The sequence below is a fragment of the Oncorhynchus masou genome, unplaced genomic scaffold (assembly GCF_036934945.1).
Source record: "Oncorhynchus masou masou isolate Uvic2021 unplaced genomic scaffold, UVic_Omas_1.1 unplaced_scaffold_714, whole genome shotgun sequence".
Taxonomy (NCBI): domain Eukaryota; kingdom Metazoa; phylum Chordata; class Actinopteri; order Salmoniformes; family Salmonidae; genus Oncorhynchus; species Oncorhynchus masou.
Window position 1 is genome coordinate 273,722 of NW_027013609.1, and position 27,500 is coordinate 301,221.

The 27,500-nt window shown below is 42.7% G+C and overlaps 1 pseudogene; it reads right to left on the bottom strand.

Moving 5' to 3' along the window:
• Window positions 1-4,191: 4,191 nt before the first annotated feature.
• The window catches only part of LOC135537157 (exportin-1-like), a 57,944-nt pseudogene continuing 34,635 nt past the window's right edge, over window positions 4,192-27,500 (bottom strand).

Genomic DNA, 27,500 nt, shown 5'->3' on the forward strand with positions numbered 1-27,500 from the left:
TTCAATGTGTTTCTATTGACTAATAGCAGTAAGGACTATCTGTTATTCAATGTGTTTCTATGGGCTAATAGCAGTAAGGACTATCTGTTATTCAATGTGTTTCTATGGGCTAATAGCAGTAAGGACTATCTGTTATTCAATGTGTTTCTATGGGTTAATAGCAGTAAGGACTATCTGTTGTTCTATGTGTTTCTATTGGCTAATAGCAGTAAGGACTATCTGTTGTTCTATGTGTTTCTATGGGCTAATAGCAGTAAGGACTATCTGTTGTTCTATGTGTTTCTATGGGCTAATAGCAGTAAGGACTATCTGTTGTTCTATGTGTTTCTATTGGCTAATAGCAGTAAGGACTATCTGTTGTTCTATGTGTTTCTATGGGCTAATAGCAGTAAGGACTATCTGTTGTTCTATGTGTTTCTATGGGCTAATAGCAGTAAGGACTATCTGTTATTCAATGTGTTTCTATGGGCTAATAGCAGTAAGGACTATCTGTTATTCAATGTGTTTCTATGGGCTAATAGCAGTAAGGACTATCTGTTATTCAATGTGTTTCTATGGGCTAATAGCAGTAAGGACTATCTGTTATTCAATGTGTTTCTATGGGCTAATAGCAGTAAGGACTATCTGTTATTCAATGTGTTTCTAAGGGCTAATAACAGTAAGGACTATCTGTTATTCAATGTGTTTCTATGGGCTAATAGCAGTAAGGACTATCTGTTGTTCTATGTGTTTCTATGGGCTAATAGCAGTATGGACTATCTGTTGTTCAATGTGTTTCTATGGGCTAATAGCAGTATGGGCTAATAGCAGTATGGACTATCTGTTATTCAATGTGTTTCTATGGGCTAATAGCAGTAAGGACTATCTGTTATTCAATGTGTTTCTATGGGCTAATAGCAGTAAGGACTATCTGTTATTCAATGTGTTTCTATGGGCTAATAGCAGTAAGGACTATCTGTTATTCAATGTGTTTCTATGGGCTAATAGCAGTAAGGACTATCTGTTATTCAATGTGTTTCTATGGGCTAATAGCAGTAAGGACTATCTGTTGTTCTATGTGTTTCGATTGGCTAATAGCAGTAAGGACTATCTGTTATTCAATGTGTTTCTATGGGCTAATAGCAGTAAGGACTATCTGTTATTCAATGTGTTTCTATGGGCTAATAGCAGTAAGGACTATCTGTTATTCAATGTGTTTCTATGGGCTAATAGCAGTAAGGACTATCTGTTATTCAATGTGTTTCTATGGGCTAATAGCAGTAAGGACTATCTGTTATTCAATGTGTTTCTATGGGCTAATAGCAGTAAGGACTATCTGTTGTTCTATGTGTTTCTATGGGCTAATAGCAGTAAGGACTATCTGTTATTCAATGTGTTTCTATGGGCTAATAGCAGTAAGGACTATCTGTTATTCAATGTGTTTCTATGGGCTAATAGCAGTAAGGACTATCTGTTGTTCTATGTGTTTCGATTGGCTAATAGCAGTAAGGACTATCTGTTATTCAATGTGTTTCTATGGGCTAATAGCAGTAAGGACTATCTGTTATTCAATGTGTTTCTATGGGCTAATAGCAGTAAGGACTATCTGTTGTTCTATGTGTTTCTATGGGCTAATAGCAGTAAGGACTATCTGTTATTCAATGTGTTTCTATGGGCTAATAGCAGTAAGGACTATCTGTTATTCAATGTGTTTCTATGGGCTAATAGCAGTAAGGACTATCTGTTATTCAATGTGTTTCTATGGGCTAATAGCAGTAAGGACTATCTGTTATTCAATGTGTTTCTATGGGCTAATAGCAGTAAGGACTATCTGTTATTCAATGTGTTTCTATGGGCTAATAGCAGTAAGGACTATCTGTTATTCAATGTGTTTCTATGGGCTAATAGCAGTAAGGACTATCTGTTATTCAATGTGTTTCTATGGGCTAATAGCAGTAAGGACTATCTGTTGTTCTATGTGTTTCTATGGGCTAATAGCAGTAAGGACTATCTGTTATTCAATGTGTTTCTATGGGCTAATAGCAGTAAGGACTATCTGTTATTCAATGTGTTTCTATGGGCTAATAGCAGTAAGGACTATCTGTTATTCAATGTGTTTCTATGGGCTAATAGCAGTAAGGACTATCTGTTATTCAATGTGTTTCTATGGGCTAATAGCAGTAAGGACTATCTGTTATTCAATGTGTTTCTATGGGCTAATAGCAGTAAGGACTATCTGTTATTCAATGTGTTTCTATGGGCTAATAGCAGTAAGGACTATCTGTTATTCAATGTGTTTCTATGGGCTAATAGCAGTAAGGACTATCTGTTGTTCTATGTGTTTCTATGGGCTAATAGCAGTAAGGACTATCTGTTATTCAATGTGTTTCTATTGGCTAATAGCAGTAAGGACTATCTGTTATTCAATGTGTTTCTATGGGCTAATAGCAGTAAGGACTATCTGTTGTTCAATGTGTTTCTATTGGCTAATAGCAGTAAGGACTATCTGTTATTCAATGTGTTTCTATGGGCTAATAGCAGTAAGGACTATCTGTTATTCAATGTGTTTCTATGGGCTAATAGCAGTAAGGACTATCTGTTATTCAATGTGTTTCTATGGGCTAATAGCAGTAAGGACTATCTGTTATTCAATGTGTTTCTATGGGCTAATAGCAGTAAGGACTATCTGTTATTCAATGTGTTTCTTTGGGCTCATAGCAGTAAGGACTATGTGTTTCTATGGGCTAATAGCAGTAAGGACTATCTGTTATTCAATGTGTTTCTATGGGCTAATAGCAGTAAGGACTATCTGTTATTCAATGCGTTTCTATGGGCTAATAGCAGTAAGGACTATCTGTTATTCAATGTTTTCTATGGGCTAATAGCAGTAAGGACTATCTGTTATTCAATGTGTTTCTTGGGCTAATAGCAGTAAGGACTATCTGTTATTATGTGTTTCTATGGGCTAATAGCAGTAAGGACTATCTGTTATTCAATGTGTTTCTATGGGCTAATAGCAGTAAGGACTATCTGTTATTCAATGCGTTTCTATGGGCTAATAGCAGTAAGGACTATCTGTTCTATGTAGTGAATCTGTTAATTCAATGTGTTTTATGGGCTAATAGCAGTAAGCAATGTTCCCTCTAAGGTGCGTGCGTTTGCGGGAGACTGTCTCTCTCCCCCGGGAGACTGCTGCACAGAAGAAATATCAGCCCGAGCAGAGATGCGTGAGATTAAACTTCACTCAACATTATAGAGTTTTCCCCTTTAGTTAAAACTATCAACGTTTCCCTTTACTGTGGGAATTGTGATTGAATCAACGCAATATTAACCACATTCAATTCAACATACCAAAACTAAACTAACTATGCAAGACTTAGTACGCAAAACGAATTATGCAAGATATTTTCTCGAAGGCAGAACGCATCGGAGTAGGATTCTATTGCATTAACAGGCACGACTCAGGCCCGTACTCTACACAGACCGGTGTACCATAACCAATCACAGCTGCAGTAGGCATATATGCAAATAGACCATTGCCATATATGGATCTGTGCAGCATTTCCTTTCTGTTTTCCATGAGTTCATCTACAACTCCAGCACCTGCCAAAAGTACCTGGATGAGCCTACGTTCTTCAGCTTTTGTCCATATATGGATTTGTGCCATTCACTTTGAACTGGACTGTGTTTACAGCATGAGCGGTCATGAGTAGATGCACTTGTTTTGAGATCAAAGCGAGAGCTGCATGTTGCCACTTGTGCACATTTTGTTCATATCCTTTGCTAGTTAGTGAGTTATTAGCCCAGTTATAGATCATTAGTAGTCAACAATAGGGGAGTGATTGTTAGTTAGTGAGTTATTAGTCCAGTTATAGATCATTAGTTGTTAACAATAGGGGAGTGATTACTAGTTAGTGAGTTCTTAGTCCAGTTATAGATCATTATTAGTCAGCAATAGGGGGGGATTGTTAGTTAGTTATTAGCCCAGTTATAGATCATTATTAGTTAACAATAGGGTGGTGATTGTTTCCTAAAAGAGCACAAAACATGTACATTTCTAAACATCTCTGAAAAGCAAGTCAAGTAAAGAGCTTTTTTTTTGTCTTAAAGGGGCAGTGTTGTATTTTGAGACAGGATTGAATAAGATAAGTAGCCAATAGGCAGAGGGTAGCATCATTTTCCTGCTTCCCTGTAATAATGCTATGTAAATAATGATGTCTTTTATTTACTTCATAAAGGTACTTACTCCTGTAGGTGTGGGAAAGCAGTTTTGAGCAGGTTGGCCACGTACTCCTGTATGAAGACCTGGTTGTTGCCGGGGTTGGAGGGGTTGAGCTGGGTGTTGATCTTCCCTTCCTCCACCAGGTTAAACATGTAGGTCAGGATGGAGGCATGCATCGTCAGGCCTGGGGGAGAGGCAGAGAGACACACACAACCAGACATGCAGTTAGGTGATATGGATTTATACAAATGGTAAAACAGAACAAGAGACGTTTGTGCGTGTGTCCCAGCAAGCACATAACGTTCTGAGAACCATAGATTTCTTAGAGCGTGGTTATTCATACAACCTTCCCACAACATCCTGGGAATGGTGCAGGATAGTTGCATGGCTTTGGAACATTCTCAGCACATTTAACTTGACAAAAAAAACAACGCTATTTGCTTTGTATATCATTACTTTAACAAAAACTTTTCCTAAAAGTTCAAACATGATTACATTTACATGGCTACAATTTCGGTAATGTTCTAGGAACGTTCTCCAACTGGTTTGACATTGGAAATGTTCTCAAATAGTTCAGAGAACATTAAGAAACAAAGTTATTCTGTGGGAATTTCAGTAATTCAGCATAACATTTCCTACAGGTTTCCGCGTGGTTCTATTTAAAATCATGTTCTCAATTTGTTCCAAGAACGTTAAGGACACTTTCCATAAAAAAAACACAAGGAAACATTAGTAACGTTCAGAGAAGGTTCTAAGAATGTAATTGGAGAAAACATACATTCTCAGAACGAAGAAAACATTCTGTTCTAAGAATGTAATTGGAGAAAACATACATTCTCAGAACGTGAAGAAAACATTCTGTAAACTTTAGTAACGTTCTAAGAATGTTATTTAAAAACATATACATTCCGTTCTCAGCATCAACAAAACCGTCTATCCTCCATCTTGTTAAGTGTGTTCAGGTGTTAGCCGCGCCCACTGATTGGCCACAGCTGATCTTAATGAGTTCTTGTCTCCTTTGAAATGGGGTCTGTTTGAATAGACTAAAAGGAACAGCTTTGTATGAGTTAAAAACATGGCATGCTTGCTGCATCCTGGTGGTGCAGTGGACTAATTCAATGGCTAGAGAATAGAAGATTATAGGCTTGAATCCCACTGATGCCGTGTCACAATAAAACAGAAATGTTCTTGTAGGGCTGAGAATTGCCAGAGACCTCACGGTACGATATCACAATACTTAAGTGCTGATATTATATCTATTTGATACTGTGATTTTATTGCAACTTGATGTTCCAAACATATATCTCGCCATATGGTTTTGGTCAAAGTACAGCCAACTAGCACCAACATAATATTATCAAACCAAAACATCAAAGATAATATCCCAATATGTAACTCTGTACATTTCCCCCCCATCACTATGTGTTCTCATGATTAATGCCTAAGGAAATTCATTTCCATGTATTCTATCAGTGCGTGGAGTTAAAAAAAATAACCCAAAATAACCTGGCAGTGTTTTTACAAGTCTCACTGAAACATTCAGTGGAAGTTTTAACTTCTTCGATATAGGGGGCGCTCTTTTAATTTTTGGATAAAAAAACATTCTTGTTTTAAACAAGATATTTTGTCACGAAAAGATGCTCGACTATGCATATAATTGACAGCTTTGGAAAGAAAACACTGAAGTTTCCAAAACTGCAAAGATATTATCTGTGAGTGCCACAGAACGGATGCTACAGGCGAAACCAAGATGAAATTTCAAACAGGAAATGGCCCAGATTTTGAAGGCGCTGTGTTCCAATGTCTCCTTATATGGCTGTGAATGCGCCAGGAATGAGCCTACACTTTCTGTTGTTTCCCCAGGGTGTCTGCAGCATTGTGACGTATTTGTAGGCATATCATTGGAAGATTGACCATAAGAGACTACATTTACCAGGTGCCCGCTTGGTGTCCTCCGTTGAAATTATTGTGTAATCTCCAGCTGCGTGCATTTTACCATTTACTTCAGTGGAGAAAGCCAACTGCCACGAATGATTCGTCATCGAATAGATATGTGAAAAACACCTTGAGGATTGATTCTAAACAACGTTTGCAATGTTTCTGTCGATATTATGGAGTTAATTTGGAAAAAAGTTTGGCGTTGTAATGACTGAATTTTCGTGTTTTTTTCTTAGCCAAACGTGATGAACAAAACGGAGCGATTTCTTCTACACAAATAATTTTTTGGGAAAAACTGAACATTTGCTATCTAACTGAGAGTCTCCTCATTGAAAACATCTGAAGTTCTTCAAAGGTAAATGATTTTATTTGAATGCTTTTCTTGTTTTTGTGAAAATGTTGCCTGCTGAATGCTAGGCTAATGCTATGCTAGCTATCAATACTCATACACAAATGCTTGTGTAGCTATGGTTGAAAAGCATATTTTGAAAATCTAAGATGACAGTGTTGTTAACAAAAGGCTAAGCTTGTGAGTGAATATATTTCTTTCATTTCATTTGCAATTTTCATGAATAGTTAACGTTGCGTTATGCTAATGAGCTTGAGGCTATGATTACGCTCCCGGATACGGGATTGCTCGACGCAAGAAGTTAAGGATTTTTCTTTTTTAAAACCTCAAAATAACCTATAATTACCATTCTTAGAGAATTAATAAAACCTTCTAGGAAAACTTTCAAGGAACCAGAGTAAAACGATCTCAGAACCTCCCAGCAAACTAAAAATGTCCATTACCAGAACAGGAAAAATGTTCACTTCCGTTCTCAGAAAGTAAAAAAACAAAACAAAAAAAAAAAACGTTTTGTTTACCAGTCAGGAAACGTACGGTTTCGTTCTCAGAACCAAAATGGGAAACAACACACACAGTTCCCACAACTTCCAAGGAACCAAATGTGCTAGCTGGGGTGTGTGTTTGTATTCAGTACTCACCGGCAGAGAGTGTGTGTGTGCGTGAGCGTGTGTGCATATCGTCAATGTGTGTGTGCATTGCATCCGTGTGTGTACTGTACTCACCAACAGAGAGTGTGTGTGTGTGTGTGCGTGCTCGCTCATCGTCAGTGTGTGTGTGCATTGCATCCGTGTGTGTACTGTACTCACCAGCAGTGTGTGATGTGTCAGTGACCACAGAGAAGATGTGTTGGAGGATGTCACAGAAGTATGTCTGGTAGAAGCTCTGTGCTGCAGCCTCTTCCTGAGTCACGTTCTGCAGTAGAGTGTAGAGGATCTGAAGGCCTGCCACAGGAACATACACAATATATATCATATATATATATATATACAGGATCTGAGGACCTGCCACGCCGCGGCGGCAGGGTAGCCTAGTGGTTAGAGCGTTGGACTAGTAACCGAAAGGTTGCAAGTTCAAACCCCCGAGCTGACAAGGTACAAATCTGTCGTTCTGCCCCTGAACAGGCAGTTAACCCACTGTTCCTAGGCCGTCACTGAAAATAAGAATTTGTTCTTAACTGACTTGCCTAGTTAAATAAAGGTAAAATAAAATAAAAAAATAAAAAATAGGATCTGAAGAGCTGCCACAGGAACATACACAATATGTATCACATACAGGGCATTCGAAAAGTTCAGACCCCTTGACTTTTTCTACATTTTCTTACGCTACAGCCTTGTTCTAAAACTGATTATTGTTTTGTTTTTCCTCAATCGACACACAATACCCCATAATGGCATCACAATACCCCATAATGACCTCACAATACCCCATAATGACATCACAATACCCCATAATGACCATACCCCATAATGACATCACAATACCCCATAATAACAAAGCAAAAACATTAACTGTCCAATGTATCCTACTCATTCAAAGGTTTTTCTTTATTTTTACTATTTTCTACATTGTAAAATAATAGTGAAGACATCAAAACTATGAAATACACTTATGGAATCATGTAGTAACCAAAAACATGTTAAAACAAATAAAAAAATATTTTTAGATTCTTTATAGTAGACACCCTTTGCCTTGATGACAGATTTGCACACTTGGCATTCTCTCAACCAGCTTCATGAGGTGGTCATCTGGAATGCATTTAAATGAATAGGTGTGCCTTGTTAAAAGTTTATTTGTGGACTTTCTTTCCTTCTTAATGTGTTTGAGCCAATGTGTTGTGACAAGGTAGGGCGGTATACAGAATATAACCCTATTTGGTAATAGACCAAGTCCATATTATGGCAAGAATAGCTCAAATTTTATTTTACCTATATTTAACTAGGCAAGTCAGTTAAGAACAAATTCTTATTTACAATGACAGCCTAGGAACAGTGGGTTAACTGCCTTGTTCAGGGGCAGAACGACAGATTTTTACCGTCAGCTCGGGGATTCAATTCATCAACCTTTCGGATACTCACCACTAGGCTACCTGCCACCCCCAAAATAAGCAAAGAGTAACGACAGTCCATCGTTACTTTAAGACATGAAGGTCAGTCAATCCGAGCATGAGTGAGGTCGGGCACTGATGTTGGGCGATTAGGCCTGGCTCACAGTCAGCGTTTCAATTCATCCCAAAGGTGTTTGATGGGGTTGAGGTCAGGGCTCTGTGCAGGCCAGTCAAGTCTTTCCACACCAATCTCGACAAACCATTTCTGTATGGACCTCACTTTGTGCACAGGGGCATTGTCATGTTGAAACAGGGAATGTCCTTCCCCAAACTGTTGCCACAAAGTTGGAAGCACAGAATCGTCTAGAATGTCATTGTATGCTGTGGGGTTAAGATTTCCCTTCTCTGGAACTAAGGGGCTCGAACCATGAAAAACAGCCCCAGACCATTATTCCTCCTCCACCAAACTTTACAGTTAGCACTATGCATTGGGGTAGGTAGAGTTCTCCTGGCATTCGCCAAACCCAGATTCGTCCGTCGGACTGCCAAATGGTGAACCATGATTCATCACTCCAGAGAACGTGCTTCCACTGCTCCAGAGTCCAATGGTGGCTTTACACCTCTCCAGCCGACACTTGGCATTGAGCCACTGCTACGCCATGGAAACCCATTTCATGAAGCTCCCGAAAAGTTATTCTGCTGATGTTGCTTCCAGGCGGAATCTGGAACTTGGTAGTGAGTGTTGTGTGGCCTACCACTTTGCGGCTGAGCCGTTGTTGCTCCTAAACTTTTCCACTTCACTATAACAGCACTTACAGTTGACCGGGGCAGTTCTAGCAGGGCAGATATCTTGCAAACTGACTTGTTGGAAAGGTGGCATCCTATGACGGTGCAACGTTTAAAGTCACTGGATATGGTTACTATAATCACTACATCCTATGGATTTGGATACTGCTTTAAAAAAAAGATTTGTAAAGATGTGATCAATACATGTGGATGATTTTATTCATGTGCTGTCATTCGTAAAGGAAAGCACTTGTGTGTGTGTGTGTGTTCAAGCCTCACCTGTGTCGGCCACGTTCCTCATGGTGTGTTTGAAGGCCCAGATGATGGAGTCCAGCACCAGTTTGAACTGGGCCGGAGGGATGGCCAGGAATGCTGGGAAACAATGGGAGTTGACCGCCTGCAGCAGGTAGAAGAAATGAGTCCTGTGTTCCGGGTACTCCTCAAAGTCCTGGAGGGAGAGAGAGAGACGGGCCATATTGATGACAACCAACTGACAACAGTTGTAGGCACTAAAAAGATAGTGTTGTGTTGCACACATTTTACAGCAGTTGTTCTACCAATACCAAGGCCAACCTAACACTCCATGGAGAGATACCCCCTACAGTCAGTATGGAAATGGAACACTCCATGGAGAGAGACCCCCTACAGTCAGTATGGACATGGAACACACCATGGAGAGATGCCCCCTACAGTCAGTATGGAAATGGAACACTCCATGGAGAGATGCCCCCTACAGTCAGTATGGAAATGGAACACTCCATGGAGAGATACCCCCTACAGTCAGTATGGAAATGGAACACTCCATGGAGAGAAACCCCCTACAGTCAGTATGGAAATGGAACACTCCATGGAGACCCCCATACAGTCAGTATGAAAATAGAACACTCCATGGAGAGATGCCCCCTACAGTCAGTATGGACATGGAACACTCCATGGAGAGAGACCCCCATACAGTCAGTATGGAAATGGAACACTCCATGGAGACCCCCCTACAGTCAGTATGGAAATGGAACACTCCATGGAGAGAGACCCCTTTAACTCAACTTATTTTGGTCATTTTTCACTTCATGGAGACCCCCTACAGTCAAAATGGACAATGGAATCAATGCATGGAGAGATAACCCCCCCCAGAAACCATGGACATGGAACACCCTCAGATTAGGGATGCAGTCAGTATGGAAATGGAACACTCCATGTTAAGTGACCCCTGTCAGTATGGAAATGGAACACTCTGGAGAGATTTACTCTTTTAATGTCAGTATGGAAATGGAACTTTCCAAAGAGTTGACCCCCTATATATTATGGACATCAACACTCCATGGAACCCACCCCTCATTTATTTATGGAAATGGAACACCCCATGGAGAGTGACCCCCTACAGTCAGTATGGAAATGGAACACTCCATGGAGAGATGCCCCCATACAGTCAGTATGGACATGGAACACTCCATGGAGAGTGACCCCCTAAGTCAGTATGGACATGGAACACTCACTATTAAGAATGCTGACCCCTACTCAGTATGGACATGGAACACTCCATGGAGATTCCCCTAAGTCAGTATGGACATGGAACATCCATGGAGAGAGACCCCCCAGTATGGACATGGAACACTCCATGGAGAGAGACCCCCATGTCAGTATGGACATGGAACACCCATGGAGAGAGACCCCCTGCGTCAGTATGAAAATAGAACACTCCATGGAGATACCCCCCACCTCAATATGGAAATGGAACACCCATGGAGAGATACCCCTACAGTCAGTATGGAAATGGAACATGTTGGAGTGAGACCCCTCACAGTCAGTATGGACATGGAACACTCCATGGAGACAGACCCCCGGTACAGTCAGTATGGACATGGAACACTCCATGGAGACAGACCCCCAGTCAGTATGGACATGGAACACTCCATGGAGACAGACCCCCTTAAACAGTCAGTATGGACATGGAACACTCCATGGAGAGAGACCCTTTTCAGTCAGTATGGAAATGGAACACTCCATGGATGATAGACCCCTGATATATGTAGTCAGTATGGACATGGAACACTCCATGGAGAGTACCAATATCTATGGAAATGGAACACTATATCATGGAAAACCCCCTATCAGATCAGTATGGAAATGGAACATCCTGATACCCCCTACCAATATATCCTGAACACATGGAGAGATACTTGAGTCAGTATGGAAATGGAACACTATCATGTAGTGACCAATATAGTCAGTATGGACATGGAACAATATATCCTGAGAGAGACCCTTGACAGTCAGTATGGACATGGAACACTCCATGGAGAGTGACCCCCTACAGTCAGTATATCCTGATACATGGACATGGAACACTATATCCTGATACCATGGAGAGATGCCCCTGATACTACAGTCAGTATGGAAATGGAAGACCCCTATATCATGTATGGAAATGGAAGACCCCCTATAGTCAGTATGGAAATGGAACACTCCATGGAAAGAGACCCCCTATCAGTCAGTATGGAAATGGAACATCCTGGAGAGTGACCAATATATCCTGTATGGACATGGAACAATCCATGGATAGTGGCCCATGGAAATCAAATCAATGTTTACATAACCTTGGCCAAATACATTCCCCCTCAGTCCCCACCCTGACATTTAATCCTCCCCCACCCAGAAACCATGCTTCCTACACCCTCAGATTATGGGATGCCAAGGTCAGATTTGTCCATATTCTGTTCCAGTTAAAGCATTGTTCAGATTCAATTAGATCTGTAGAATTTACTCTTTTAATGTCTAGTTCAGAATATGAGCTTTCCAAAAGTGGTTTATATATTATTGAGATCAATCCTTTCAGGAACCCAGATCATTTATTTATAAATCACAACATTGGATGTTTTGGTCAGAGGTTGTGTAGCCTTCCACAAGCTTCCCACAATAGTTTGGTTTGTACTTTTGACAAATTGTGCCTACTATGTCCAGGATTTACAGCCATACTGACATCAACATGTTAAGAGTACCATTTGATAAACTATAAAAGATGAAAGTTTAGAACAATACCCACTATTAATAATGCTGATACCTACTTTATTGATCATGTTGAGATGTTGCTTTAATATATCGGCATCAAGATTCCTCCCTGATGTGTCCGCCAGCTTGTTGACGATGGTTGCCATGGTGCTGAGGACCTTCGGGCTTCCCTTGCGGCGGGCACGTTCGCTGGTAGTCGATGAGAACGGCGTCGAGCAGCGGCGGAACAAAGTTCTCCCCCACCTGGAAGGAAGGAACACCGGACGGGATCAACGGACAGATCAACGCGGCAAAGGGAGGAATGTTGTTGTTGTGTTCTCACCAGGTTATTGTTGGACATGACTGAGGTCAGTGTGTGAGTGTGTGTGTGTTACTAAGGACTAAGTGACCAACACGGTTGTCTTTCAAACTCTTAAGGGGAGAGTTTCCCAATCCATTCCTGGAGTACACACAGGACTGACACGTACTGCTTTAAACAGTCAGGTTGGACAGTCTCAGACGTCTTTTCTGTCATGTAGTTTTTCATTGAAACACCTCCGCTGTCTTCCATTGGGATGTATGTAGTACCAATATATCCTGATACACATAGTACCAATATATCCTGATACATGTTTGTACAGATATATCCTGATACATGTCAGTATTTGGAATATATCCTGATATATGTAACCAATATATCCTGATACACATTTACCAATATATCCTGATAATACTGAGAACCAATATATCCTGATAACAGTAGTACCAATATCCTGATATTGGAGTACCAATATATCATGTAGTACAATATATCCTGATATATTAGTACCAATATATCCTGATACATGTAGTACCAATATATCCTGATACACGTAGTACCAATATATCCTGATATACGTAGTACCAATATATCATGTAGTACCAATATATCCTGATACATGTAGTACCAATATATCTTGATACATGTAGTACCAATATATCCTGATATCTTCAGAAAATATCATGTAGTACCAATATATCCTGATACATGAGTACCAATATATCCTGATACATATAGTACCAATATATCCTGATATATGTAGTACCAATATATCAAGTTTACCAATATATCCTGATACATGTAGTACCAATATATCTTGATACATGTAGTACCAATATATCATATATGTAGTACCAATATATCCTGATATATGTAAACCAATATATCACGAGTACCAATATATCCTGATACATTTAGTACCAATATATCCTGATATGAGTTCTGTTATATCCTGATATATGTAAACCAATATATCCTGATACATATAGTACCAATATATCCTGATACATATAGTACCAATATATCTTGATATATGTAGTACCAATATATCCTGATACACGTAGTACCAATATATCCTGATATATGTAGTACCAATATATCCTGATACATATAGTACCAATATATCCTGATAAAAGGTAGTACCAATATATCCTGATATATGTAGTACCAATATATCCACTGGTACCAATATATCCTGATACATGTAGTACCAATATATCTGTACATGTAAACCAATATATCCTGATAAATAACTTGTGTCACCAATATATCCTGATACATATAGTACCAATATATCTTGATACATGTAGTACCAATATATCCTGATATGGTTGAAACCAATATATCCTGATACATGTAGTACCAATATATCTTGATACATGTAGTACCAATATATCCTGATATACGTAGTACCAATATATCCTGATACATGTAGTACCAATATATCATGTAGTACCAATATATCCTGATATCTGTGTAACAATATATCCTGATACTTCTGATCAGGGGCTAGTACCATATATCCTGATACATGTAGTACCAATATATCCTGATACATGTAGTACCAATATATCCTGATACATGTAGTACCAATATATCCTGATACATGTAGTACCAATATATCCTGATACATGTAGTACCAATATATCCTGATATAGGGCACACCGTACCAATATATTCTGATACATGTAGTACCAATATATCCTGATACATGAGGAGAGGACCAATATATCCTGATACATGTAGTACCAATATATCCTGATATATGAGAAATATATCCTGATATATGTAGTACCAATATAATCCTGATACATGTAGTACCAATATATCCAAGATACATGTAGTACCAATATATCCTGATACATGTAGTACCAATATATCCTGATACAGAGAAATATATCCTGATATATGTAGTACCAATATATCCTGATACATGTAGTACCAATATCTTGATACATGTAGTACCAATATATCCTGATACACACCGCCAAGTACCAATATATCCTGATACATGTAGTACCAATATATCCTGATATATGTAGTAACAATATATCCTGATATACGTAGTACCAATATATCCTGATATACGTAGTACCAATATCTTGATACATGTAGTACCAATATATCCTGATACATGTAGTACCAATATATCCTGATACATGTAGTACCAATATCTTGATACACATAGTACCAATATATCCTGATACATGTAGTACCAATATATCCTGATACATGTAGTACCAATATATACTGATACATGTAGTACCAATATATCCTGATATATGTAGTAACATTATATCCTGATATATGTAGTAACAATATATCCTGATATACAGTTTAAGTCGGTTGTTTACATACACCTTGGCCAAATACATTTCAACTCAGTTTTTCACAATTCCTGACATTTAATCCTAGTCAGAATTTCCTGTTTTAGGTCAAGTATGATCACCACTATTTTAAGAATGTGAAATGTCAGAATAATAGTAGAGAGAATGATTTATTTCATCTTTTATTTTTTTCATCACATTCCCAGTGGGTCAGAAGTTTACATACACTCAATTAGTATTTGGTAGCATTGCCTAAAAATTGTTTAACTTGGGTCAGAGGTTTGTGTAGCCTTCCACAAGCCCCACAATAAGTTGGGTGAATTTATGCCCAACTTGGTGTATGTAAACTTCTGACCCACTGGAATTGTGATACAGTGAATTATAAGTTAAATAATCTGTCCGTAAACAATTGTTGGAAAATGTCACTAAGTGTCATGCACAAAGTAGATGTCCTAACCGACTTGCCAAAACTATAGTTTGTTAATTAACAAGAAATTTGTGGAATGGTTGAAAAAAGGACTCCAACCTAAGTGTGTAAACTTTGACTTCAACTGTATGTAGAAATAATATATCCTGATACATACAGTACCAATATCTTCCTGTCAGATGTGTTATATCCTGATATATGTTGTACCAATATCTTCCTGTCAGATGTGTATATATATCTGTATCTCACCATCTGTGGATACGCTGGATCTGCTGACCCAGCCGGAGATGAGTTTGAGGTCTTTTTTCACCGTCCTCATACTTCTGATCAGGGGCTGTTTGGTCACCATCTCTCCTGAAACGCACAGCACCAAGAGAATAGACGCATGAGGAGAGGACACACCGCCAAGAGAATAGACTGCATGAGGAGAGGGGTACACCGCTAGAGAATAGACGCATGAGGAAAGGACACACCGCCAAGAGAATTTGACTACATGAGGAGAGGACACACCGCCAAGAGAATAGACGCATGAGGAGAGGACACACCGCAAAGAGAACAGACGCTGAGGAGAGGACACACCGCCAAGAGAATAGACGCATGAGGAGAGGACACACCGCCAAGAGAATGACGCATGAGGAGAGGACACACCGCCAAGAGAATAGACGCATGAGGAGAGGGTACACACCGCCTGAGAAGGAAAGACGCATGAGGAGAGGACACACCGCCAAGAGAAGAGACGGAAAGGGGTATGAGGAGAGGACACACCGCAAAGAGAATAGACGCTATGAGGAGAGACACACCGAAAGAGAACAGACGCTGACTGAGGAGAGGACACACCGCCAAGAGAATAGACGCTATAGGAAAGGACACACCGCCAAGAGAATAGACGCAGGAGGAGAGGACACACCGCCAAGAGAATAGAATGAGGAGAGGACACACCGCCAAGAGAATCTGACGCAGGAAGAGGACACACCGCTAAGAGAATAGACGCATGAGGAGAGGACACACCGCTGACAAGAGAATAGACGCTAGGAGAGGACACACCGCAAAGAGAATAGACGACTATGAGGAGAGGGGTACACCGCCAAGAGAATGACGGATGAGGAGAGGACACACCGCCAAGAGAATAGACGCTACAGGAGAGGACACACCGAAAGAGAATAGGTCGACTTGAGGAGAGGACACACCGCCAAGAGAATAGACTACAGGAGGAGAGGACACACCGCCAAGAGAACAGACGCTAGGAGAGGACACACCGGAAAGAGAATAGACGTCTGACTATGAGGAGAGGACACACCGCCAAGAGAATAGACGCATGAGGAGAGGACACACACACAGCCCCAGCCCACCCCATCCCCCCACTGACCGTTGGTCTGGATGGCTACGGTCTGATGTTTTCGGAAAGAGGCACTTGTAGAGGTCTGAGCATGTCCAGATAAATGCGTCCTAACTGGATAAGGAAGGGGGTGTCCTACAGGTCTTACAGGCCCGGACGTTGGTCTTCAGGATGCTGCCGAGCTGCTTCACCGTCTCTGGGTCCTTCAGAATGTCCACGTTCTAACAGAGGGGAGTCAACCAATCACATGTCATTTATAAAGCCCTTTTTACATCAGCAGATGTCACTAAAGTGCTGTACAGAAACACAGCCTGAAAACCACAAACAGCAAGCAATGTCAGATGTAGAAGCACGGTGTCTAGGATAAACTCCAGGAAAGCAGGAACCTAGGAAGAAACCTAGAGAGGAACCAGGCTCTGAAAGGGGTAGCCAGTCTTTGACTGCAGGAAAGGGGTACTACTAGAGGTCTTTGACTACAGGAAAGGGGTAGCTACTAGAGGTCTTTGACTACAGGAAAGGGGTAGCTACTAGAGGTCTTTGACTACAGGAAAGGGGTAGCTACTAGAGGTCTTTGACTACAGGAAAGGGGTAGCTACTAGAGGTCTTTGACTACAGGAAAGGGGTAGCTACTACAGGTCTTTGACTACAGGAAAGGGGTAGCTACTACAGGTCTGACTATAGGAAAGGGGTACTATTACAGGTCTTTTACTACAGGAAAGGGGTAGCTACTAGAGGTCTTTGACTACAGGAAAGGGGTAGCTACTAGAGGTCTTTGACTACAGGAAAGGGGTAGCTACTACAGGTCTTTGACTACAGGAAAGGGGTAGCTACTACAGGTCTGACTATAGGAAAGGGGTACTATTACAGGTCTGACTACAGGAAAGGGGTAGCTACTACAGGTCTGACTACAGGAAAGGGGTAGCTACTACTGGTCTTTGACTACAGGAAAGGCGTAGCTACTACTGGTCTTTGACTACAGGAAAGGGGTAGCTACTACAGGTCTGACTACAGGAAAGGCGTAGCTACTACTGGTCTGACTACAGGAAAGGGGTAGCTACTACAGGTCTGACTATAGGAAAGGGGTAGGTCTGACTACAGGTCTGACTCTGACTAGGAAAGGGGTACTACTACAGGTCTGACTACAGGAAAGGGGTAACTACTACAGGTCTGACTACAGGAAAGGGGTAACTACTACAGGTCTGACTACAGGAAAGGGGTAACTACTACAGGTCTGACTACAGGAAAGGGGTAACTACTACAGGTCTGACTACAGGAAAGGGGTAGCTACTAGAGGTCTGACTATAGGAAAGGGGTACTACTACAGGTCTGACTACAGGAAAGGGGTAACTACTACAGGTCTGACTACAGGAAAGGGGTAGCTACTAGAGGTCTGACTACAGGAAAGGGGTACTACTACAGGTCTGACTACAGGAAAGGGGTACTACTACAGGTCTGACTACAGGAAAGGGGTAACTACTACAGGTATTTCTGTGACCTGATGTTCTCCAGCAGCTGAACACATGTACATAGGTAGCAGTCCTGACATGGGTTTCAATCAGACACACTGCTCTTCAGGACAACTCTCCTCCACCCTGTCTTACTCACTGTCCTACCCAGTCACATTCTCACTGGGGGGATTTGAGCTTATTTACAAAACATGTACAACATATGAAAGAAGTGTGAAATGAATGATCACAGAGTGACTAGATTCATTACGACAGGAGTGACTAGATTCATTACGACAGGAGTGACTAGATTCATTACGACAGGAGTGACTAGATTCATTACTACAGGAGTGACTAGATTCATTGACTACAGGAGTGACTAGATTAATTACTACAGGAGTGACTAGATTCATTACGACAGAAGTGACTAGATTCATTACTACAGGAGTGACTAGATTCATTACGACAGGAGTGACTAGATTCATTACTACAGGAGTGACTAGATTCATTACGACAGGAGTGACTAGATTCATTACGACAGGAGTGACTAGATTAATTACTACAGGAGTGACTAGATTCATTACGACAGGAGTGACTAGATTAATTACTACAGGAGTGACTAGATTCATTACAAAACAGGAGTGACTAGATTCATTACGACAGGAGTGACTAGATTCATTACGACAGGAGTGACTAGATTCATTACGACAGGAGTGACTAGATTCATTACGACAGGAGTGACTAGATTCATTACAACAGGAGTGACTAGATTCATTACGACAGGAGTGACTAGATTCATTACTACAGGAGTGACTAGATTCATTACTACAGGAGTGACTAGATTCATTACTACAGGAGTGACTAGATTCATTACTACAGGAGTGACTAGATTCATTACGACAGGAGTGACTAGATTAATTACTACAGGAGTGACTAGATTCATTACGACAGGAGTGACTAGATTCATTACTACAGGAGTGACTAGATTCATTACGACAGGAGTGACTAGATTCATTACGACAGGAGTGACTAGATTCATTACTACAGGAGTGACTAGATTCATTACAACAGGAGTGACTAGATTCATTACGACAGGAGTGACTAGATTCATTACTACAGGAGTGACTAGATTCATTACTACAGGAGTGACTAGATTCATTACTACAGGAGTGACTAGATTCATTACTACAGGAGTGACTATATTCATTATTACAGGAGTGACTATATTCATTACTACAGGAGTGACTATATTCATTATTACAGGAGTGACTATATTCATTACTACAGGCGTGACTATATTCATTACTACAGGAGTGACTAGATTCATTACTACAGGCGTGACTAGATTCATTACTACAGGAGTGGCTAGATTCATTACTACAGGAGTGACTAGATTCATTATTACAGGAGTGACTAGATTAATTACTACAGGAGTGACTAGATTCATTATTACAGGAGTGACTAGATTCATTACTACAGGCGTGACTAGATTCATTACTACAGGAGTGGCTAGATTCATTACTACAGGAGTGACTAGATTCATTATTACAGGAGTGACTAGATTCATTATTACAGGAGTGACTAGATTAATTACTACAGGAGTGACTAGATTCATTACTACAGGAGTGACTAGATTCATTACTACAGGAGTGACTAGATTCATTACTACAGGAGTGGCGAGATTCATTACTACAGGAGTGACTAGATTCATTACTACAGGAGTGACTAGATTCATTACTACAGGAGTGACTAGATTCATTACGACAGGAGTGACGTACCTTGGTGGCCTGTTGAATGATGCTGTCCCACACCTGGTTAGGCAGTAACATGTATTTCTCTATGATATGCTCTTGTACTGCCTGGTCTGTCTGGGCTCCGATCATGTACCCCACGGCCTCGTAGAACGTATGGACCTGCACAACACACACAGGACACCCAGAACATATAGATACACAGATACTAGATTCTGCTCTGAGTCAGCGTGATGCTTCTCAGTAGACAAAGATAGATACATAAATACTAGATTCTGCTCTGAGTCAGCGTGATGCTTCTCAGTAGACAGAGATAGATACACAGATACTAGATTCTGCTCTGAGTCAGCGTGATGCTTCTCAGTACAGAGATAGATACACAAATACTAGATTCTGTCTAGTCAGTGTGTTTCTACAGCTTGGAACGTACACACCAACATAACATCAGCACGGAGGGATGGTCAAGGTTTGTAACTTTTGTCAGCGTTAGTAATAATGAACACAGATACAAGAAACAGAGAAAGACAATCTGGGTTGTATTGGTTAGATGTTCTGAATCCCAGCGCTTTTCAGTAGACATGACAGAGTCCTCTCTACTCAATCCATTTCTACAGCTTGGTGTGTTTTGAACCCATTTCAACATGCCCTAATACACGCCTTTTAGTTTGGGTGAATGACAGGTATAGTCCTCTCTAGTCGGCGCATTTCTAGGGCCTCAGGCTGACCTGTCTGTTGAGGTTAAAGGTCATGATGATGGAGTTGATGTTGTTGAGGATCTCTTGGCACGTGTGTGTGTACCTGTTGTGGCTGCAGGTCACAGGTGTGTGTGTGTGTGTGTGTGTGTAACTTGGCTGTAGGTCACAGGTGTTAGTGTGTAATGAACACAGATACAAGAAACAGAGTGTGACAATCTGTGGTTTTATTGTGTTAGTGTTGTGAATCCCTGCTGTGGCTGTAGGTCACAGGTGTGTGTGTGTGTGTGGCTGCAATCCATTGTCTGTGTGCTGTGGTGTGTGTTTGAACCCATTTGTGTGTGTGTGTAATGTGTGTTTTAGTTTGTGTGTGTGTGTGTGTACCTGCTGTGGCTGCAGGTCACAGGTGTGTGTCCTCTGTGTGTGTGGCTGCAGGTCACAGCTGTGTTGTAGGTGTGTGTGTACCTGTTGTGGCTGCAGGTCACTATCTGTTGTGGGTTAAAGGTCATGATGATGGAGTTAATGTTGTTGTGTGATGCTGTGGCTGCAGGTCACAGGTGTGTGTGTGTGTGTGGCTGCAGGTCACAGCTGTGTGTGTGTGTGTGTGTGTGTGTGTGTGTGTGTGTGCAGGTCACAGTGTGTGTGTGTGTGTGTGTGTGTGTGTGCCTGCTGTGGCTGCAGGTCACAGGTGTGTGTGTGTGTGTGTGTGTGTGGCTGCAGGTCACAGCTGTGTGTGTGTGTGTGTGTGTGTGTGTGTGGCTGTGTGGTCACAGTGTGTGTGTGTTTGTGTGTGTGTGTGTGTGTACCTGCTGTGGCTGCAGGTCACAGATGATGGTGTTGATATTGTTGAGGATCTCGTCTATGAAAGGCATCACCTCGCCCACCTGCACCTGGACAAAATGGCGACGACACTTCTGGGCGATCTTGATGAAAGTGTCACACGCCATATCCTGTACCCCATCATGGGTCTCTGAGAGGGGGAGGGAGGGGGTGAGACAGGCTGGATAACACACACAACTCACCTCTGTACACCAGGCACACAGACAGTTAGTTCTCTCACCTCTGTACACCAGGCACACAGATAGTTAGTTAGTTCTGTCACCTCTGTACACCAGGCACACAGACAGTTAGTTAGTTCTGTCACCTCTGTACACCAGGCACACAGACAGTTAGTTAGTTCTGTCACCTCTGTACACCAGGCACACAGACAGTTAGTTAGTTCTGTCACCTCTGTACACCAGGCACACAGACAGTTAGTTAGTTCTGTCACCTCTGTACACCAGGCACACAGACAGTTAGTTCTCTCACCTCTGTACACCAGACACACAGACAGTTAGTTCTCTCACCTCTGTACACCAGGCACACAGACAGTTAGTTAGTTCTCTCACCTCTGTACACCAGGCACACAGACAGTTAGTTCTCTCACCTCTGTACACCAGGCACACAGACAGTTAGTTAGTTCTCTCACCCCTGTACACCAGGCACACAGACAGTTAGTTCTCTCACCGTGCATGAACTCAAAGAGTTTATTGACAACGGTCTTGAGGAACTTCCAGTGGGCTCTGAGGAAGCGAGGGTACTGGCCCACGATGTACATGATATTGGAGGCAATGATGGCCTTATTGTCCTTTCCCCTCTTCTGTTCACATAGACCCAGCAGATCCTACACACACACACACACACACAGTTAGACAGATGGATAACGGAGAGCCTTTGGACAATATATGAGCTATATGTTCATCCTTGAGGCCCAGTGTGTCCAGAGAGGCAGTACTGTTTAACCCCCCACATCTTTCCCTCCTGCATCTCTGTCACATTGTTCATCAGTTCAACTAAATATCCCCCAAACAAACTCCCATTCTCCTCCTTCTCCTAAAGAGAAAGATGCTGCTCAACATTCTCCTAAAGAGAAAGATGCTGCTCAACATTCTCCTAAAGAGAAAGATGCTGCTCAACATTCTCCTAAAGAGAAAGATGCTGCTCAACATTCTCCTAAAGAGAAAGATGCTGCTCCAAATTCTCCTAAAGAGAAAGATGCTGCTCCAAATTCTCCTAAAGAGAAAGATGCTGCTCAACATTTTAAAGAGAAAGATACTGCTCAACATTCTCCTAAAGAGAAAGATGCTGCTCAACATTCTAAAGAGAAAGATGCTGCTCAACATTCTCCTAAAGAGAAAGATGCTGCTCAACATTCTCCTAAAGAGAAAGATGCTGCTCAACATTCTCCTAAAGAGAAAGATGCTGCTCAACATTCTCCTAAAGAGAAAGATGCTGCTCAACATTCTCCTAAAGAGAAAGATGCTGCTCAACATTCTCCTAAAGAGAAAGATGCTGCTCAACATTCTCCTGAAGAGAAAGATGCTGCTCAACATTCTCCTAAAGAGAAAGATGCTGCTCAACATTCTCCTAAAGAGAAAGATGCTGCTCAACATTCTCCTAAAGAGAAAGATGCTGCTCAACATTCTCCTAAAGAGAAAGATGCTGCTCAACATTCTCCTGAAGAGAAAGATGCTGCTCAACATTCTCCTAAAGAGAAAGATGCTGCTCAACATTCTCCTAAAGAGAAAGGTGCTGCTCAACATTCTCCTGAAGAGAAAGATGCTGCTCAACATTCTCCTAAAGAGAAGGATGCTGCTCAACATTCTCCTAAAGAGAAAGATGCTGCTCAACATTCTCCTAAAGAGAAAGATGCTGCTCCACATTCTAAAGAGAAAGATGCTGCTCCACATTCTAAAGAGAAAGATGCTGCTCCACATTCTAAAGAGAAAGATGCTGCTCCACATTCTAAAGAGAAAGATGCTGCTCCACATTCTAAAGAGAAAGATGCTGCTCCACAATCTAAAGAGAAAGATGCTGCTCCACATTCTCCTAAAGAGAAAGATGCTGCTCCACATTCTCCTGAAGAGAAAGATGCTGCTCAACATTCTCCTGAAGAGAAAGATGCTGCTCAACATTCTCCTAAAGAGAAGGATGCTGCTCAACATTCTCCTAAAGAGAAAGATGCTGCTCAACATTCTCCTAAAGAGAAAGATGCTGCTCAACATTCTCCTAAAGAGAAAGATGCTGCTCAACATTCTCCTAAAGAGAAAGATGCTGCTCAACATTCTCCTAAAGAGAAAGATGCTGCTCAACATTCTCCTAAAGAGAAAGATGCTGCTCAACATTCTCCTAAAGAGAAAGATGCTGCTCAACATTCTCCTAAAGAGAAAGATGCTGCTCCACATTCTCCTAAAGCCTTCTGGTCACCAACCCTCTAAATGAATCCCATTTTACTCTCTCCGTTATACCGTTATACTTGTCCCTAGGTGGCCTCCGTACCTTGATGACGGTGACCAGGAACCTCTTCTCGTCCTCTTCGTGCATGGCTCCACTGATGGACCCTATAGCCCAGCACAGTGTGTTGAGGTTCTTCCAGGACCACTCTGTACCGTTCACCTGGTTATGAAGCTTCTCTGTCATTATACGCTCCGTGTCTGCATAGTCCAGATGAGTCAGGTACACTAGAGAGACAGAGACAGAGAGGGAGAGAGAGACAGAGGGAGAGACATAGAGAGAGAGACAGAGAGAGACAGAGAGGGAGAGAGAGAGAGAGAGAGACAGAGAGGGAGAGAGAGACAGAGAGAGAGAGAGAGAGAGAGTGAGAGAGAGAGAGAGAGAGAGACAGAGGGAGAGAGCGAGAGAGACAGAGACAGAGAGGGAGAGAGAGAGAGAGACAGAGGGAGAGAGCGAGAGAGACAGAGAGAGAGAGAGGAGAGAGAGAGAGACAGAGACAGAGACAGAGACAGAGACAGAGAGGGAGAGACAGAGAGAGACATAGAGAGAGAGACAGAGAGAGAGAGAGAGAGACAGAGAGAGAGACAGAAACAGAGAGAGACAGAGAGAGGGAGAGAGAGAGAGACAGAGAGAGAGGGAGACAGAAACAGAGCGAGAGACAGAAACAGAGAGAGCGAGAGACAGAAACAGAGAGAGACGAGAGACAGAAACAGAGAGAGACAGAGAGAGAGAGAGAGAGACAGAGAGAGGAGACGATCACAGAGAGTTTAGAGTGTAGATCAAGTCAATAGACTAGGGTCGAATATGTAGTGGTGCTGTACAGTGATGTGATGTCCACAAAGGAAACTGACAATCAGTCTAAATGTAGAAAGTCACACATAACTATTCCACCTGCTATATTCCAACTGCTGTCACACCCCCCCCTCACACACACACACACAGACGTGTGACGTACCCAGTGTCTCTCTCATGTTCTTGTAGAGGTTGATGGAGTCTGTGTCCTTCATGAACTCTCGTACCACCTCTCCCTGGTCGTTCTCCACCACCAGCACCTCCTCCGGCTTGGCCATGCGGCTCACCATCAGCAGACGCACCTGTTACCAACATCAACAGCCGTCAAGACACACAGAGAGAAACACAGACACACCGAGAGAAACACAGACACACCGAGAGAGAGAGACACAGACAGAAACACAGACACACAGAGAGAAACACAGACACACCGAGAGAGAGACACAGACACACAGAGAGAAACACAGACACACCGAGAGAAACACAGACACACCGAGAGAGAGACACAGACAGAAACACAGACACACCGAGAAAGACACACAGACAGAAACACAGACACACAGAGAGAGACACAGACACACAGAGAGAGAGAGACACAGACAGAAACACAGACACACAGAGAGAGACACAGACACACAGAGAGAAACACAGACACACCGAGAGAAAGACAGACACACCGAGAGAGAGAGACACAGACAGAAACACAGACACACCGAGAGAGAGAGACACAGACACAGAGAGAAACACAGACACACAGAGAGAGAGAGAGAGACAGACACACCGAAAGAGACACAGACAGAAACACAGACACACAGAGAGAAACACAGACACACAGAGAGAGAGAGACACAGACAGAAACACAGACACAGAGAGAGAGAGACACAGACACAGAGAGAGACACAGACACACAGAGAGAGACACAGACACACAGAGAGAAACAAAGACACACAGAGAGAGAAACAGACACACAGAGAGAGAAACACAGACACACAAAGAGAGAGAGAGAGACACACAGAGAGAAACACAGACACAGAGAGAGAGAGAGAGACACAGACACACACACACGCAGCCACACACACACACTTCATGCCAACAAATTCTCTGGACCACACACTCTGACCATGTGCCAACAAATTCTCTCCCTCTCGCTCGCTCTCACATACACACTGTGACCCCCAGAGAGCAAGAGTGTGTGTGTGTGTGTGTGTCTGTCAGCCAGTCAGTCTGGCCTGTCTGTCCGTCTGTCTGGTCACCTTGGAGAGTACAGGCAGGTAGAGCTGTCTGCGAGGAGGGACATCAAAGTGTTGTGATCCAGACAGCAGGGGGGAGGTGGACGTGGAGAAGGGACTCTCCCTGTAAAGCTCTGCAGCCAGATGGTTCCAGTACTCCAGACAGATCTTAAAGATCTCTGTCTCCTCCACCTCAGACACCAGCAGCATGTAGTGGAGAGCCTGGAGGAGAGGAGGAGAGGAGGAGGAGAGAGGAGAGGAGGAGGAGGAGAGGAGAGGAGGAGGGGGAGGGAGGGGGAGGAGGGAGAGAGAGAGAGGGCTCTCCTAGAGGGGGAGAGAGAAGAGGAGGAGAGGGGAGAGGAGGAGAGAGAGAGGAGGAGAGGAGAGGGAGGAGGAGAGAGGAGAGGAGGAGGGGGGGAGAGAGGGAGGAGAGAAGGGGGAGGAGGAGAGATGAGGGGGGGGGGGGAGAGGAGGGGGAGGGGAGAGAGAGGAGGGAGGAGGAGAGGGGTGGAGAGAGGAGGAGAGGAGGGAGGGAGAGAGGAGGAGAGAGGGAGGAGGGGAGAGGGAAGGAGGAGTTTAATTTGAAGGATCTGTTTTGTATATTTAGTGTTTAGTGGTTTTCATAGGGGGAGGGAGCCTTCGAGAGTTTCCAACCTCACCTGGGGGAGGAGGGGGAGGAAGGAGGGGGACTTTAGGAGAGTTGGAGGAGAGAGAGAGAGAGAGGAGGAGAGAGATGAGGAGAGGAGGGGGAGAGGGAGGAGAGGAGGGGATTTCCCCAGGAGAGGGGGAGAGGAGGGGGAGGAGGAGACCCAGGAGATGGAACCATGGAGAGAAAGGGGGGAGGAGAGGAGTCCCAGGAGGAGGATGTAACCATGGAGTAGAGAGGGGGAGGATGAGAGAGGAGGTGGGAGAGAGTGGGAGGATGTTTAATTTGAAGGATCTGTTTTGTATATTTAGTGTTTAGTGGTTTTCATAACAGCCCTCGTGAGTTTCCAACCTCACCTGCATTAACTTTGACTTTATAGTTGTAAAGAAACCCAGGCCTTTTCCCATGTCCTCTTCCTCTCCACTATGTCCCACCCAGGATGTAACCATGTCCTCTTCTTCTCCACTATGTCCCACCCAGGACGTAACCATGTCCTCTTCTTCTCCACTATGTCCCACCCAGGATGTAACCATGTCCTCTTCTTCTCCACTATGTCCCACCCAGGATGTAACCATGTCCTCTTCTTCTCCACTATGTCCCACCCAGTCCCAGGATGTAACCATGTCCTCTTCTTCTCCACTATGTCCCACCCAGTCCCAGGATGTAACCATGTCCTCTACTTCTCCACTATGTCCCACCCAGGATGTAACTATGTCCCACCCAGTCCCAGGACGTAACCATGTCCTCTTCTTCTCCACTATGTCCCACCCAGTCCCAGGATGTAACCATGTCCTCTTCCTCTCCACTATGTCCCACCCAGTCCCAGGATGTAACCATGTCCTCTACTTCTCCACTATGTCCCACCCAGTCCCAGGATGTAACCATGTCCTCTTCTTCTCCACTATGTCCCACCCAGGATGTAACCATGTCCTCTTCTTCTCCACTATGTCCCACCCAGGA